Source organism: Canis aureus, chromosome 19, assembly GCF_053574225.1.
Source record: "Canis aureus isolate CA01 chromosome 19, VMU_Caureus_v.1.0, whole genome shotgun sequence".
In the NCBI taxonomy this organism is placed as follows: domain Eukaryota; kingdom Metazoa; phylum Chordata; class Mammalia; order Carnivora; family Canidae; genus Canis; species Canis aureus.
In genome coordinates, this window is record NC_135629.1 from 42,538,876 (window position 1) to 42,554,179 (window position 15,304).

At 48.1% G+C, this 15,304-nt stretch overlaps 1 pseudogene; it reads left to right on the forward strand.

Annotated features, from left to right (window-relative positions):
• The first annotated feature begins 8,520 nt into the window (after window positions 1-8,520).
• LOC144290146 (S-phase kinase-associated protein 1 pseudogene) lies at window positions 8,521-9,333 on the forward strand (annotated as a pseudogene).
• The last annotated feature ends 5,971 nt before the right edge of the window (window positions 9,334-15,304 follow it).

The following is a 15,304-nucleotide window of genomic DNA, read 5'->3' on the forward strand; positions in this document are numbered from 1 at the left end:
AAAACCCATAAGATACCTGGCATCACAATTCCAGACTTCAGGCTGTATTACAAAGCTGTGATCATCAAGACAGTATGGGACTGGCACAAAAACATACACATAGATCAATGGAACAGAATAGAGGATCCATAAATGGACCCACAACTATATGATCAACTAATATTCGACAAAACAGGATAGAATATCCAATGGAAAAAAGACAGTCTCTTCAATAAATGGTGTTGGGAATATTGGACAGCTACATGCAGAAGAATGAAACCAGGCCACTTTCTTACCCCTATTCAAAAATAAACTCAAAATGGATGAAAGACCTAAATGTGAGACAGGAATCCATCAAAATCCTAGAGGAGAATGTAAGCAGTAAACTCTTTGACCTTGGGTGCAGCAACTTCTTGCTAGACACATCTCCAAAGGCAAGGGAAACAAAAGCAAAGATGAACTATTGGGACTTCATCAGAATAAAAGGCTTTTGCCCAGCAAAGGAAACAGTCTTAGAAAGCTAAAGCTGACAGAATGGGAGAAGATATTTGCAAATGACTCATCAGATAAAGGGCTGGTATCCAAAATCTATAAGGAACCTATCAAACTCAACACTCAAAAAACAAAACAAAACAAGAATCCAGTCAAGAAATGAGCAGGAGATATGAACAGACATTTCTCCAAAGAAGACATACAAATGGTCAACAGACACATGAAAAAATGCTCAACGTCATTCAGCACCAGGGGAATACAAATACAAATCAAAACCACAAAGAGATCTCACCTCACACCAGTCAGAATGGCTAAAATTAACAACTCAGGAAACAATAGATGTTGGCAAGAGTGCAGAGAAAGGGGAACCCTCCTACACTGTTAGTGGGAATGCAAGCTGGTGCAGCCATTCTGGAGAACAGGATGGAGGTTCCTCAAAAAGTTAAAAATAGGGGCAGCCCCGGTGGCTCGCTGCCTTCAGCCCAGGGTGTGATCCTGGGGACCGGGGATCGAGTCCCACGTTGGGCTCCCTACATGGAGCCTGCGTCTCCTTCTGCCTGTGTCTCTGCCTCTCTCTCTCTCTGTCTCATGAGTAAATAAATAAAACCTTTTTAAAAAAAGTTAAAAATAGAACTACCGTACAGCCCAGCAATTATACTACTAGGTATTTATCCAAAGGATACAGTGATCCAAAGGGGCATCACACCCCAATGATTATAGCAGCAATGTCCACAATAGCCAAACAATGGAAAAAGCCCAGATGTCCATCGACAGATGAATGGATAAAGAAGATGTGGTATATATATAATGGAATGCTACACAGACATCAAAAAGAATGAAGTCTTGCCATTTACGATGATGTGGATAGAACTAGAAGGTATTATGCTGAGCAAAATAAGTCAGTCAGAGAAAAACAAACATCATATGATTTCACTCATATGGAATTTAAGAAGCAAAACAGATGAACAAAGGGGAAAAGGAGGAAAACTAAAATAAGAAGAGAACAGAGCGGGGGAACCATAAGAGAGTCTCAACTCTAGGAAACAAACTGAAGGTCCCTGGAGGGGAGGGGGTGAGGGAATGGGGTAACTGGGTGATGGAATGAGCCCTGGGTATTTACGCAACTGAAGAATCACTAAATTCTATCCCTGAAACTAATAATATAGTATATGTTACCTAAATTGAATTTAAATAAAAAAATAATAAAAAGATCCTGTATAAGATGAGGGTCTAGTTGGTGCAGAGTTCCCAGTGGGAGGTCAGGGCTGTGAGGTATAGGAGTAAGGAAGGAGCTGTTCTTTTGCCCACACCTAGCAGAGAGCCCTCAACACTGGCAGCAATTATGTCAAAACCAGAAATCCAAGCCACTGTGGGCACAGAGCCGTGGGGTTCACCGCGGTGAGTAGGCTTGGAGAGAAAAGAGGAGCAAGCTGCAAAGGACACTGAGAAGGAACAGTCTGGGGAGTAGCAGGCCCATCAGGCCATGAGCCCCAGAACCTTTGTCAGGGAGTGACGGGTTGCTTGAAGGGCCGCTGATGCTCCCTAAGGTGCGTAAGCCACCCAGGCGTCCCTAATGACCCTGACTCGAGCAGGTCCGTGACGCGGTGCAGATGGAAGTGCGATGAAAGGGATCCCTGGGTGGCGCAGCGGTTTGGCGCCTGCCTTTGGCCCAGGCGCGATCCTGGAGACCCGGGATCGAATCCCACGTCGGGCTCCCGGTGCGTGGAGCCTGCTTCTCCCTCTGCCTGTATCTCTGCCTCTCTCTCTGTGACTATCATAAATAAATAAATTTAAAAAAAGAAAAGAAAGGAAGTGCGATGAAAGCAGTCGCAGTACAGAGTGGGGAGAGGCAGCCTGCAGTGCTGCAGTGTGACTGGGGAAGGGGGGGTTGGGGGAGTGGGGGGTGGGGGGGGCTGAGCCTCGTGTGGGGAGTGGGGGGTGGGGGGCTGAGCCTCGGGGGAGGCTTTTCCTGAGGAGGCGGGGTGGGGGGGGGGTTGTTGGCAAGATGGTCCCTGCAAGTGTAGACCTAAGTCTCGCCCTCCCCTGCTCAGGGCCCTGGGTCTGTTGGCAAAGTGTCTCTACAAGCACACTTTTTTTTTTTAAGTCTCTTCATTTCATCTTTAAAGCTCACATGAAATTTGCATTCGACTTCGTTTATTATATGGCTCTTTGTTTTAAAGGATTGACTTTTGTACCACTTACATGTTAAATTCTTTTTTTTTTTTTTTTAAGATTTTATTTATTTATGAGAGACACGGAGAGAGAGAGAGGCAGAGACACAGGCAGAGGGAGAAGCAGGCTCCATGCAGGGAGCCCGACGCGGGACTCGATCCCCGGTCTCCAGAGTCACGCCCGGGGCTGAAGGCAGCACTAAACCGCTGAGCCACCCGGGCTTCCCTACATGTTAAATTCTTAACTTTTCCCTCAACTAAATATTCAAATAAAACCAATGCCCAGGTTGCCCCCTGGCCTTCTGAAGTCCAGTCTCCCTGGGGTATATATGCTCATTGCAGCTGCCCCAGCCTCTAGCACAGCTACATTCTACAGTGTCTGTGTGACTATTGCCAGCGGCATCCCCCTACGTACTCAGAAAGCCATCCTCCCAAACGGGCTTGTCTCCTTCTCTTCTCCCAGCCTGATCCCAGGGACCTGCCCATCTCCTCCTGGCTCTTCAAAGTCCTCATAGTCTTGCCCAGCCTCCCTGGGGTTGGCCATACTGGTGCTGTGGTACTTCTTGTCTGGTTGGAGGCAGCTGCCCTCCACTCTGCTGACGGGGGTTCTGACCATGCTTCCTGAAGGGCTGAGTGAACCCAGAGAGAACCTGTGGCTACCCAATCAAGGCCCCTTTGCTGCTCAAGGAACAATCTGGGCCCCCAAGGAAAGGAGGCAGACCCTTGGGCCAGGCCACACTGGGCAGAGTTGGGTCTGTAGCTCTCGAGGCCAGTGGATGCTCAGATTCTCCCGGGCTGGCCAGTCTGACGGCTCCATCATTAGAGACCTGAGTGATGATTATATTCAGCCATGCAGGCGCCCGGCCAAGGTGCCAGCGCTGTGTGATGGGACCGGCTTGGGCCCAGAGTGAGGGACGAGGGACGGCTGGCCGAGAAATCAGAGAGGCCCTTCTGCCACTGGTTCCACCTTTCCGCTGGTGACATGTAAGAGGGTTAGGGCTCAGAACTCTGGACAAGGGGCTTTTATTCTCAGGGCTATGTTGTCATTGGCTGGCCAAGCCCTGGAGACAGGAACAAAAGCTGAGGGCAGGTCTGTCACCCTCCAAGCCCCTGCTTTGTGGGAGAGCAGGGAGCCCCAGCCCCACTCGTGGTGGGTGCCTGGCATCCAGCTCCACCCAGGTCTGCCGGAGTCCAGAGCTCCAGAGCCAGAGGGAGGGCTCCTCACCCCGCGTCGAAGGCCTGGGCCACCTGCGGGCTAGCACAGGGCATTCCCTGAGGCCCTTGCAGGGCAATCACCGCATCCTGGGGGGTCGGGATGAGAGGAAGCATCAGCCGCTACTCCAGCCACCACTGAGATTTATGTGGAGAATACAAAGGCCAGAGAGGGCCATGGCTTGCCCAGGGTCACTCGGTGAGGGAAGGTCTGAGCTGGGACTAGAAGAAAGGGCTGCCTGGCCTGGCCAGTTGGCCTTGGCCTCCAGAAAGGCGCCAAGGCCGGTGTCTTCCCACCACTGGTTAGTTTTGCCGGCTCTAGAATTCCTTGTGAATGGAATTGTATAGTATGTACTCTTTTAGATTCTTTCTTTCAGTTAAGCGTCTGCCTTCGGCTCAGGTCATGATTCTGGGGTCCCAGGATTGAGCCCCAACTCTAACTCCCTGCTCAGGAAGGAACCTGCTTCTCCCTCTCCCTCTGCCCCTCCCCCTGCTTGTGCGCACTCTCTCTCTCAAATAAATAAATTAAATCTATTTTTTAAAAAGCGTAAACATCTCATCATATTTACTTAATTTTTTTAAAAAAATCCTTATTTCTAACCAGGATATTCACCTCAAAGTTGGCTCCCAGTGACCAGAATGCTTTCCTCCTTTAGAAAAACATACATCTGCACATCCATATATATATACACACACCCATATATATGATTTTTTTCATTTTTTTCATTTTTTTAAAGATTTTATTTATTTATTCATGAGAGACGCAGAGAAAGAGAGAGAGAGAGAGGCAGAGACACAGGCAGAGGAAGAAGCAGGCTCCATGCAGGGAGCCTGACGTGGGACTTGATCCCGGGCCTCCAGGATCAGGCCCTGGGTTGAAGGTGGCGCTAAACTGTTGAGCCACCTGTGCTGCCCTGTTTTTTCATTTAAATATAAAAATATTACTCTGCCTTGTGTTATAAACAAAGCACCAAGCAATAAGAGCTTTCCCTGCTAAAGTAGGTCAATCCATCCTTATGCTGAACTTGTTTTCAAGTGAGAACATTTAGCCCCAGGAAGAAGGGGGTATTTCCTACCTGATTCTCTCCTGAGTCTTGCTTTTAATAAAAAGTTGGTTATAACCTTATAGGAGGTGGAACTTTCCACCTCGAGGGAAAATCCTAACCTAAACACAAAGTAACACCCCTCTATCCCCACCACACTCAGCTACCATAAGGAAAAGCTCTTCCCCTCCCTTCACAAATACTATGCTTTATCAGAATAGCTACACCTTCTGGACAAACGCTGAGACTTACTTTTAAAAGGGTCACTGGAGAGCACCTGGGTGACTCAGTCGGTTAAGTGTCTGCCTTCTGCTCAGGTCATGATCCTGGGGTCCTGAGATTGAGCTCTGTGATGGGCTCCTTGTTCAGCGGGCAGCCTGCTTCTCCTCCCCTTGCCCACCCCTGTTGCTCATGCTCTCTCTTGCTATCTCCCTCTCTCTTTCAAATCAATCAATCAATCAATCAATCAATCACTGGACTGAGGTGTGGGTAAGGGCAGGTGCAGGAGGACTGGTTAGGAGTCTACTGCACCGATCCAAGCGCCTGACTCTGGAGCCTTGGAGTGCACTCATGGTTGCAGAGCTGGGCATATTTTGAAGGTGGAGATACAGGTGTTGTTGGGATGAGAGAAAGTGAGGAGTGGAGGGGGACCTGATTTCAACACTGGAGGCCAGAATTGAGGAAGACTGTGGGAGATGTAGGTTTGCAGAGATGATCATGAGTCAGTAGGAGATGTCTGTTAAGGCATCCAAGTACAGATGTCAGTAAGGTGGCTGGAGAGAGGTGTGGGGTGGAAATGTGAGTCTCCATGGTGTGTTTACTGGAACGTCTAGCCAGGGCAATTGGCAAGAGGATAAAATAAAAAGCATCCAAATGGGAAAGGAAGAAGTAAAATTATATTTTAATAGATAACATGAACTTATACACAGAAAATCCTAAGGAATACACGCATACACATAACTATTAGAGCTAATAAATGAGTTTAGTAAGGTTGCAAGATACAAGATCAATATGCAAAGATCAGTTATATCTCTCTCTCTTTTTTTTAAGATTTTATTTATTTATTGAGACACAGAGAGAGAGAGGCAGAGTGTGTCACACAGGCAGAGGGAGAAGCAGGCTCCATGCAGAGAGCCTGATGTGGGACTCGATCCCAGGTCTCCAGGATCACGCCCCGGGCTGCAGGCGGCGCTAAACCGCTGCGCCACCGGGGCTGCCCTCTCTCTCTTTTTTTTTTTTAAGATTTATTCATTCACTTTAGAGAGAAAGGGAGAGTGGGATGGGGGGCAGAGGGAGAGAATCTTCAGGCAGACTGTGCTAAGCACGGAGCCTGATGAGGGGCTCCATCCCATGACCCATGAGATCATGACCTGAGCTAAAACCAAGAGTCAGATACTTAACTGACTGTGCCACCCAGGCACTCCTATATTTGTATTCTTTAGCAATGAACTATCCCAAAATGGCATTTAAAATAATGCCATTTAAAAACATTAATTAAATAATGCCATTAATTCTCATTCTTTGCTGGTGGGAATGCAAAATGGTGCAGCCACTTTGGAAGATGGTTTGGTGGTTTCTGACAAAACTATACTCTTACCATATAGTCCAGCAGCCTTGTTCCTTGGTATTTACCCAAAGAAGTTGAAAACATGTCCACACAAATACCTGCATGTGGATGTTTTTTTTTTTTTTTTTCAAAGTACATGTGGATGTTTATAGCAGCTTTATTTATAATTGCTAAAACTTGGAAGCAACCAAATTGTCCTTCAGTGGGTGAATGGATCAACAAACTGGGGTACCTCTGGACAAGGGAATATTTTTCAGTGTTTTATTTATTTTTTTAATTTTTATTTATTTATGATAGTCACACACAGAGAGGGAGAGAGAGAGGCAGAGAGACAGGCAGAGGGAGAAGCAGGCTCCATGCACCGGGAGCCCGACGTGGGATTCGATCCCGGGTCTCCAGGATCGCACCCCGGGCCAAAGGCAGGCGCTAAACCGCTGCGCCACCCAGGGATCCCTTTTTCAGTGTTTTAAAGAAGTGAATCATCTAGGGCACCTGGCTGGCTCAGTCAGTAGAGCATGCCACACTTGATCTTGGGGTTGTAAGTTTGAGCCCCACGTTGGGTGTAGAGATTACTTTAAAATTAAAAAGTTGTTTAAAAAGTGAGCCATCAAGCTAGGAAAGAATATGAAGGAAACTTAAAGGCATATTACTAATCAAGAGAAGACAATCTAAAAAGGCTACACGATGAATACCTACAATTTACATCAACACGGATGGAACTGGAGGGTATTATGCTAGTGAAATAAGTCTGTTGGAGAAAGACAATTATCATATGGTTTCACTTATCTGTGGAATATAAGAAATAGTGAAAGGGACCATAAGGGAAAGGAGGGAACCTGAGTGGGGAAAAATTAGAGAAAGACAAACCCTGAGGGACTCCTAACTCTGGGAAACAAAGAGTTGCAGAAGGGGAGGTGGGTGGGGGGATGGGGTAACTAGGTGACAGGCATTAAGGAGGGCACATGATGAGATGAACACTGGGTGTTATACTATATGTTGGCAAATTGAATTCAAATAAAATTATAAAAATTAAAAATAAAAAAAATAAAAATAAGGCTACAAATGGAAAAGGCCAAACCTCATGGAGGTGGCAAAAAGATCTGTGGTTGCCAGGGGCTTGGGGAGAGGGAGGGATGAACAGGGAGAACACAGAGGATTTCTAGGGCAGTGAAACCATTTTGTTTGATATTCTAATGGTGAATACATGTCATTATAAATTTGTCAAGACCCATAGAAGTTACAATACTAGAAGTGAACCCTGATGTAAACTACAAACTCTGGGGGATAATATGGTCATTGACTGTGAAAGTCCTACCACTCTGGTGGGGATGTTGATAGTGGCAGACGCTGTGTGTGTGTGAGATCAGAGAGTAGTTGGGAACTCTGTACTTTCCATTCAGTTTTGACATCAACCTAAAACTAAACTGTAAAGTCTATTTATTTTATTATTTATTTATTTATTTATTTTTTAAAGATTTTACTTATTCATTCATTCATTCGAGACAGAAAGAGAGAGAGGGGCAGAGACACAGGCAGAGAGAGAAGCAGGCTCCACACAGGGAGCCCGATACAGGATTCGATCCCAGGACTTCAGGATCATGCCCCGGGCCAAAGGCAGCGCTAAACCGCTGAGCCACCCAGGCTCCCCTATTTTATTATTTATTTAAAAGGACAAAGGGCCACATGGCTGACTCTTTCAGTCAAGTATCTGACTCTTGGTTTCAGCTCAGGTCATGATCTCAGGGTTGTGGGATCAAGTCCCGTATCAGGCTCTGCACTCAGAGTGGAGTGTGCTTATCCCTCTCACTCTGCTCCTCCCACCCTCTTTTCTCTCTGGAATAAATAAAATTTTTAAAAAAATAATAAAAAAGGAGCAAAGATCTGAATAGACATTTTCCAAGGAACATATACAAATGGGCAATAAGCACATGAAAAGATGCTTAAGATCATTAATCATTAGAGAAATACAATTAGAAATCATAACGAGACACCATTTCACATCTACTAGGTTGGCTATTAAAAAAAAAAAAAAAAGGAGGTAGAGGCCTTGTTCTCTGCCTTTCTTCTCTGGTCGACGAGGCTGCTCCAGTCCGCAGTCGGCTTGAGACTGAGCACCATGCCTTCAATTAAGTTGCAGAGTTCTGATGGAGAGATATTTGAAGTTGATGTTGAAATTGCCAAACAGTCTGTGACTATCAAGACCATGTTGGAAGATTTGGGAATGGATGATGAAGGAGATGATGACCCAGTTCCTCTACCAAATGTTAACGCAGCAATATTAAAAAAGGTCATTCAGTGGTGCACCCGCCACAAGGATGACCCCCCTTCTCCTGAGGACAATGAGAACAAAGAAAAGTGGACAGATGATATTCCTGTTTGGGACCAAGAATTCCTGAAAGTTGACCAAGGAACACTTTTTGAACTTATTCTGGCTGCGAACTACTTAGACATCAAAGGTTTGCTTGATGTTACATGCAAGACTGTTGCCAATATGATCAAGGGGAAAACTCCTGAGGAGATCGTAAGACCTTCAATATCAAAAATTACTTTACTGAAGAAGAGGAAGCCCAGGTACCCAAAGAGAACCAGTGGTGTGAAGAGAAGTGAGATGTTATGCCTGACACTGTAACACTGTAAGGATTGTTCCAAATACTAGTTGCACTGCTCTGTTTATAATTGTTAATATTAGACAAACAGTAGACAAATGCAGCAGCAAATCAGTTGTTTTAGCAGAATATTGTCCTCCTTGCATGTGTAGTTTAAGTACAGATTCCAAACTTATGGCTGAGTTTCTTCTAGTATGATCTAAAGTTTCTTTTTTTCTTTGCTCTTAATAAACTGAACTGTGGGTTCTCTGTAGAAGGTGGCATTTTGGACTTTCCCTCTCTTTGTAAAGCAATTTCTGCCTAGTTTATTGTCTGGTTAACTTTAGTTTAATGACCTTTTAAAAGTTGGTATTGTAAATAAAACAAGTTGAAAAAAGTTTTCTGAAAAAAAATAAAATAAAAAATACAATAAAAGAAAACGAAAGTTGGGATGGATGAGGAGAAATAACCACCTTCAAATACTGCTGGGGGGGCCATAAAATTGTACAGCCACCCTGGAAAACTGTTTGACAGTCTCACCAAAAGGTAAGCATAGAGTTATGTATGTATGTACTCCTACGTGTCCACCCCAGCCTTGGGCCACTGGATCATCCTGACAGGGCAATCATTCCTGATGTGATGCTAGGGTCTGGGAGCGAACAGCCAGGAAAAAATTCTTCAGATGTCTTTGGTGCCAAAAAGGTGGTTTTATTAAAGCACAGTGATGGCCTGTGGACAGAAAGAGCTGCACTGGGGTGGTGAGGAGCAATTGATTATATTTTCAAGTTGGGAGGGAGTTAGGGAGAGCATAAATCTCTAAAGAATTTGGAAGCAAGGTTTCCAGGACCTTGAGGGGCTAACAGCTGTTAAGGTCATTTACTACCATCCAGTAAAACCTTAGTCATAAGACCCTTCATAGGCATGTCAGGGGCCATATACTCGGGGGATGATTGGGATAGTATATCTGGGGGCGGGGGGTGGAATATATCTGGCAGGTAGAGATAATGGAAGTTTCCAAAGGGATTTTTATATGTTAAAGACTTACAGGATCCTGGGGGTCGGACTAATGTCAAACTAAGGTTGCCTTTTGCTTCTAGCAAAGTATCAACATCAAAGCAGCTGAGCTTCTTGGGGAAGGTCACTCTGCCTGTTTCAAGGACTTGTCAACCGGCTGCAAGTTGTAAGGAAATTTAATTTTTTTTCCTACATTTCTTTTATCTTTGTTCTTCACCTCACTTCCAGCAGAGTTCTCCTCTCACTCTTTCCCTGCCGTGTCCAGCCTAAGCACCACTAGTTTCGGCACTTGCTGGCTGATTGCTTTACTGTTTTCTTTATTATTTTTTAGAATTTTTATTTACATTCCAGTTAGCTAACATAAGGTGTTGTATTAGTTTCAGGTGTACGATACAGTGATTCAACAATTCTGTACATAAGGGATGCCTGGCTGGCTCAGTTAGAAGATCATGAGGTCTTGATCTCGGGGTTGAGTTTGAGCCCCACATTGGGTGTAGAGATTACTTTAAAAAAAAAAAAAAGAACACAACCATACACACCACCCAGTGCTCATCACAAGTGCACTCCTTAGTCCCCATCACCTATTTCACCCACCCTGTGGTTTTCAACAATCCCCCAGGGCATGAAGTTCCATAGACTGATCCAGTTAGGTGGGGCTCCTTTGAAGGAGTATCTCTTATGGTCCCTGTTTGAGATTTGTTCTGATCCCAGCATAGCTCTTCTGAGCGATACCTCTCTGTGGTTCTGGATGGTAAACTAGCCAACCTACCATTTAGCTTGCATCTCCTCCCACGAATCTCCCATAATTGCCTTTCACCACAAACTGCATTACCCCTAGGCTAGAACTTCTCCACCCTCTGCTGCCAACTGAGTCAATTCCTCTAGGAAAAGATTTGGAGCTCCCTGCCTTCTCCTCACCCCAGGCAAAGTCTCTGAGAGCCCTGGCTCAGGATGATGGCAGGGACAGGGCACATCTCTCTCTGAGTGACCTCCCACTTCAGGAACTGGTCACATAGTGGAGGAGGCAAATAGCTTCCGTTCTTGCTGCCTCACCTGCACTTTAGGAGCCAGGACGACAGGGGCCCAATATCCTCAGTGATCCTGTACCCAAGCTACAGCCTCCCTCCCATGAGTGGGACCTCGGTAGACTAAGGGAGCTGCTGCCTTAGCCTCACCCTCCTAGAGCTTAGCCGCAGCCACAGGTAACTGGGGGCAGGAGGGGAAGTATGGGCATGCTGCCCCTCCTAGTTTCTGCTCTTCTTATAGGCAAGAGCTGCAGAAAATACCAGTAACAGTCACCTGGTAATGTGACATCTTGTAACATCCATGCAAAGTACTAATACTTTTAACAGCCCCCTGGCGGTCTACACCTGGCATGACAACGTGAGGACCTCTGCGTCCCCCTTCTCCGTCCAACTGCTGACAATGATAAAAAGAAACACAGACATTTAAAGTCTCTGGAGATGGACCTAAGGGCATACAGCAAATGAAGAAACGCTTATTCAGAATGCCTACTAACACTTGGTAAGAAGAATGAAAGCTGTGGCATTCGAACCTGTGCCATCCTCCTTCCTCTCCCCTCTTTTTCATTCAGCAGGATGGAAACTCCAGTCCTGACCTGTGTGGCCAAGAGCTCCGTGCTCCCTCTCCTGCCAGCTCCCAGGAGAAACATCTTCCCGCAAGGGGCAGGTGCCCGCAGGCTGGAGCTGCAGACTCTGCTTCTAAATTCCCCAAACTCCCTTCATAGGAGACTCTGCAGATAAAGCCAGTCGCATCAAGGTCCTGGAGGGGTGGCACGATGACATCACACCTGGGCTGAAGAAGTAATACCAGACATGGTATTCTTCATGGTCCTTGGCAGCCACAAGCTCCACCTGCTCCCCTGGCACCTGTGCCTGTGGCCTAGACTTCTCACTGCCCGGCTCCCGCAGGGCCCACGCACTGCGCTGTTGCGAGGTCTCATTCCAACCTAGTCCTGCTCATCTACACAATTCCTGGGGATCCAGGTGGCCCTTTTTTAATTTTTTGAAGATTTTATTTATGTATTTATGAGAGACACACAGAAAGAGGCGGAGACACAGGCAGAGGGAGAAGCAAGCTCCCTGTGGGGAGCCTGATGGGGGAACTCCATCCCAGGCCCCCAGGATCACAAGCTGAGCCAAAGGCAGATGCTCAACCTCTGAGCCACCCAGGTGCCCTGGCACTTGAGATTTTAAATAATGACTTGTCTTTCTCTTGGCATCAGGAAGCCCCAGAGGTAGCAGCCCAGACCAAACACACACTGTCCGAGCTTGGTAGTGAGTGGCCTGACAAGGGCTTCTGTTCTCCCTCCACTCCAGAGCCGGGCAGGGCAGCTAACTGGGCAGGCAGGGGCTGGGGCCCCCGGGTATCTATTCACTCCTGGAGGTAACAAGGAGAAGCCCCGAGGGGGCAAGGAGAGGCCCTGCCTTGCCTGGGTATGGGAGTCATATCAGCCAGAGCTCAACCAGCCATCTGGAGCTAAAGGAAGCCTTAGAGACTCTGGGATTTTAGAGAAGACCCCGGGGGGAGGCCCAGAGAGATGGCCCCTCCTCACTCCAGCCAGAAGAGTGGTGATCATCCACTTAGTCTCTGACCCAGACCACTGACTGGGCCCCAGGTTCCCATGGGGGCTGCTGGACATGCCCACCTCCATGGCCCCTAGGGCCTCAGGCATCTTCAGCTGAAACTCATCCTGATGCCCCGCTCCCGTGTTGCCCTCGATATCTCCCACTCGCTTCAGCCCTATTCCCTGCTCCCTTCTTGTCAATCCTCTAGCCTGCATGGCATTTTAAGATTTCTCCTCCCCTGATCCTCACTGCCAAGCCTGGTTTAGCCGCTGCTGGCCTCCTGCCCTCCCCACTCTAATGCAGCTACCGTGCCCTCCTAAGCTACACCCTGAGGGCATCACTCTCACCTCCTGGCCAGCATGGCCCCTGAGACCCCCCCACATTCACCCCAGGGGGCACAGCACCTCACAGATGCCCCTCCACACAGCTTTCACTCGCTCTGTGTGCTCAGCCTCTCACCCCAAGCAGAGTCTCGCATGCCCGGGGCTCCTCCAATTTCAGGAAGGACAGGCTCCACAGAGAGCTCAAGGGTGCTGGCAATGTGCGCTCCCCGGATGGCCCTCAACCTGTGGGGATGAAAACCAATAGAAAAAGGTTCCAGTCCCCTGTCCCGCAGGTATACATTTCTGGGTGGGGCAGGCACTCTGCATGCTTTTTCCAGCAGACTCCTGCACCTTGACAACACAGCCCTGCCCGGAATCCCCCACTTCTGTCTCTCCCTGCTCCAAGGCACCCTTCCCAGTAAGTAACTTCATCTCAGCTGAGCTTTTAGGGAAGCCAGGCTAAGAATGCACCCCTCTTATCTTTTGCAACCTTCTAGAAAGCACATCTTCCAGCTATACAAACCAACTACAGGTGCTCGTTCCATTCATTCATTCATCACTCTTATTTAGCACCCACTGTATTACCCCACCCTCCTAGGTCTTTCATTAATAAGGAGACGAAATCCCTGCCCCTTAACCACCAGCCTACATTCTAATGAGGAGGGGCCTTGGGTAAGCCTATCAAGGGAAGGCAGAGGAAGCAGGGTTGGGCAGAGGGAGAGCTGCACTGGTACAAGTGCAACAAAGCCACGGTGGGGAGTTCTGAAGCGAGTATGGTCTGGTGGAGTGTCCTACCTAGGGTGGGAAGGACCAAGCCACCATGGCCCGCCCTGCCCAGGAAGAATGTGACTCAGGGGAGGCTCCGTGCAGCCCAGGTGGACCCTGGTGGATCTGAGAGCTGGAGGTTGTCTCATAATGGCTCTTCCTGCAGGTCTTTCTGGAAAGGGGGTTCGACTAGTGCAGTTCCGAGTCTACCACATGAGATGTGCCTCAGGGAGGGCCTGGTGGAGCAGAGATTTGAAGGCGTTTAGGGAAGGGGAGGCTGAGACATGTAGAGGAAGAGTCCTGCAGACTGGGAACAGAGAAGCACAAGGCCCTGGGTTAGCTGGCCTCCAAGGCCTCCATTAGCACGGTGGGGCTGGAGTGAGTGAACAGCAGCAGAGGAGGTCAGAGCAGCAGTGAGCCAGCTCTTAGGCCACGTGAGGACTCCCACGTTTACTCTGAGCAGGTGGGGCGCCATGACAGGTGTGGGGGGTGGGGACGGGAGGTGGGGGGTGGTTAAGGCAGCCAGGACATTGCTGAGGGAAGGCGATTCTGGAGCAGGAGAGCGTGTGAAGAGTCCACTGCCAAGCTTTCAGGGAAGGAAGCTAAGGACTCTCAGCCCTCGGCACCCCAGAAATGCTTTGGAATGCAATGCTTTCAGGATCCCTGGGGGCTTGCTCACCCTGCCTTTAGGCAGTGTCTGCTGCCGTCTGGTGGATGTGCAGGAGGTTGCCCAAACCCACTTCCAGCCTTGCTTTTGCAAGCAGTCTGTGGGTCCTGTGGGTTCACCTTCAACTCGGGCTATAAAAACTCTTTTGTCACTGATCCTGGAAGTGTCAGGGAGCACTTGGCAGAAACAATTCATCAACTTAGGCAGAGGGGGGCAGCCCCGGTGGCTTAGCGGTTTAGTGCCGCCTTCTGCCCAGGGCGTGATCCTGGAGACCTGGGATCGAGTCCCCACATCGAGTCCCACATCGGGCTCCCTGCATGAAGCCTGCTTCTCCCTCTGCCTGTTTCTCTCTCTCTATCTCTAATAAATAAATAGAGAATCTTAAAAAAAAAAAAAAAGCTTAGGTACAGGAAGGCAAAGGGAAACTATGATACAGATGCAACAGGATTTGGAGTGGATCTGGGGCAGGGTTGTGTGATGTTTTCTACCAGGGATGATCAGAGACAAAGAAGTGGGCTGAAGGATGCTCTGGGGCTGGGAGCTGGAGAGCAGTCACTGTTCCCAGGAGGAGAACAGGTGAAAACACTGGGGGAGCTTGCCAGAGAGCTCTGAATTCCAGGGCAGTCGTGAGATCCTGCTGGGAAGGGAAGGGAATATGGCTGGGAAGTCCCAACTCATGGAAAGAAAATGGACATTTGAATGCCAGTAATTCTAAACAGAGCTGGAGATCTGGTGGGAAGAGGGTGTGAGAGGACTAGACAAAGAGGGAGCAATGGGAGTCATGGAGCTACTGGAAGCATTGCTGTGGGCTTTGCTGTTGGAACCCAGGGGCCTATATTCCCACTGCTGCTGAAACTCCCCACCACTGCTGCAGCCCACAGTCACCCACACTGAGACC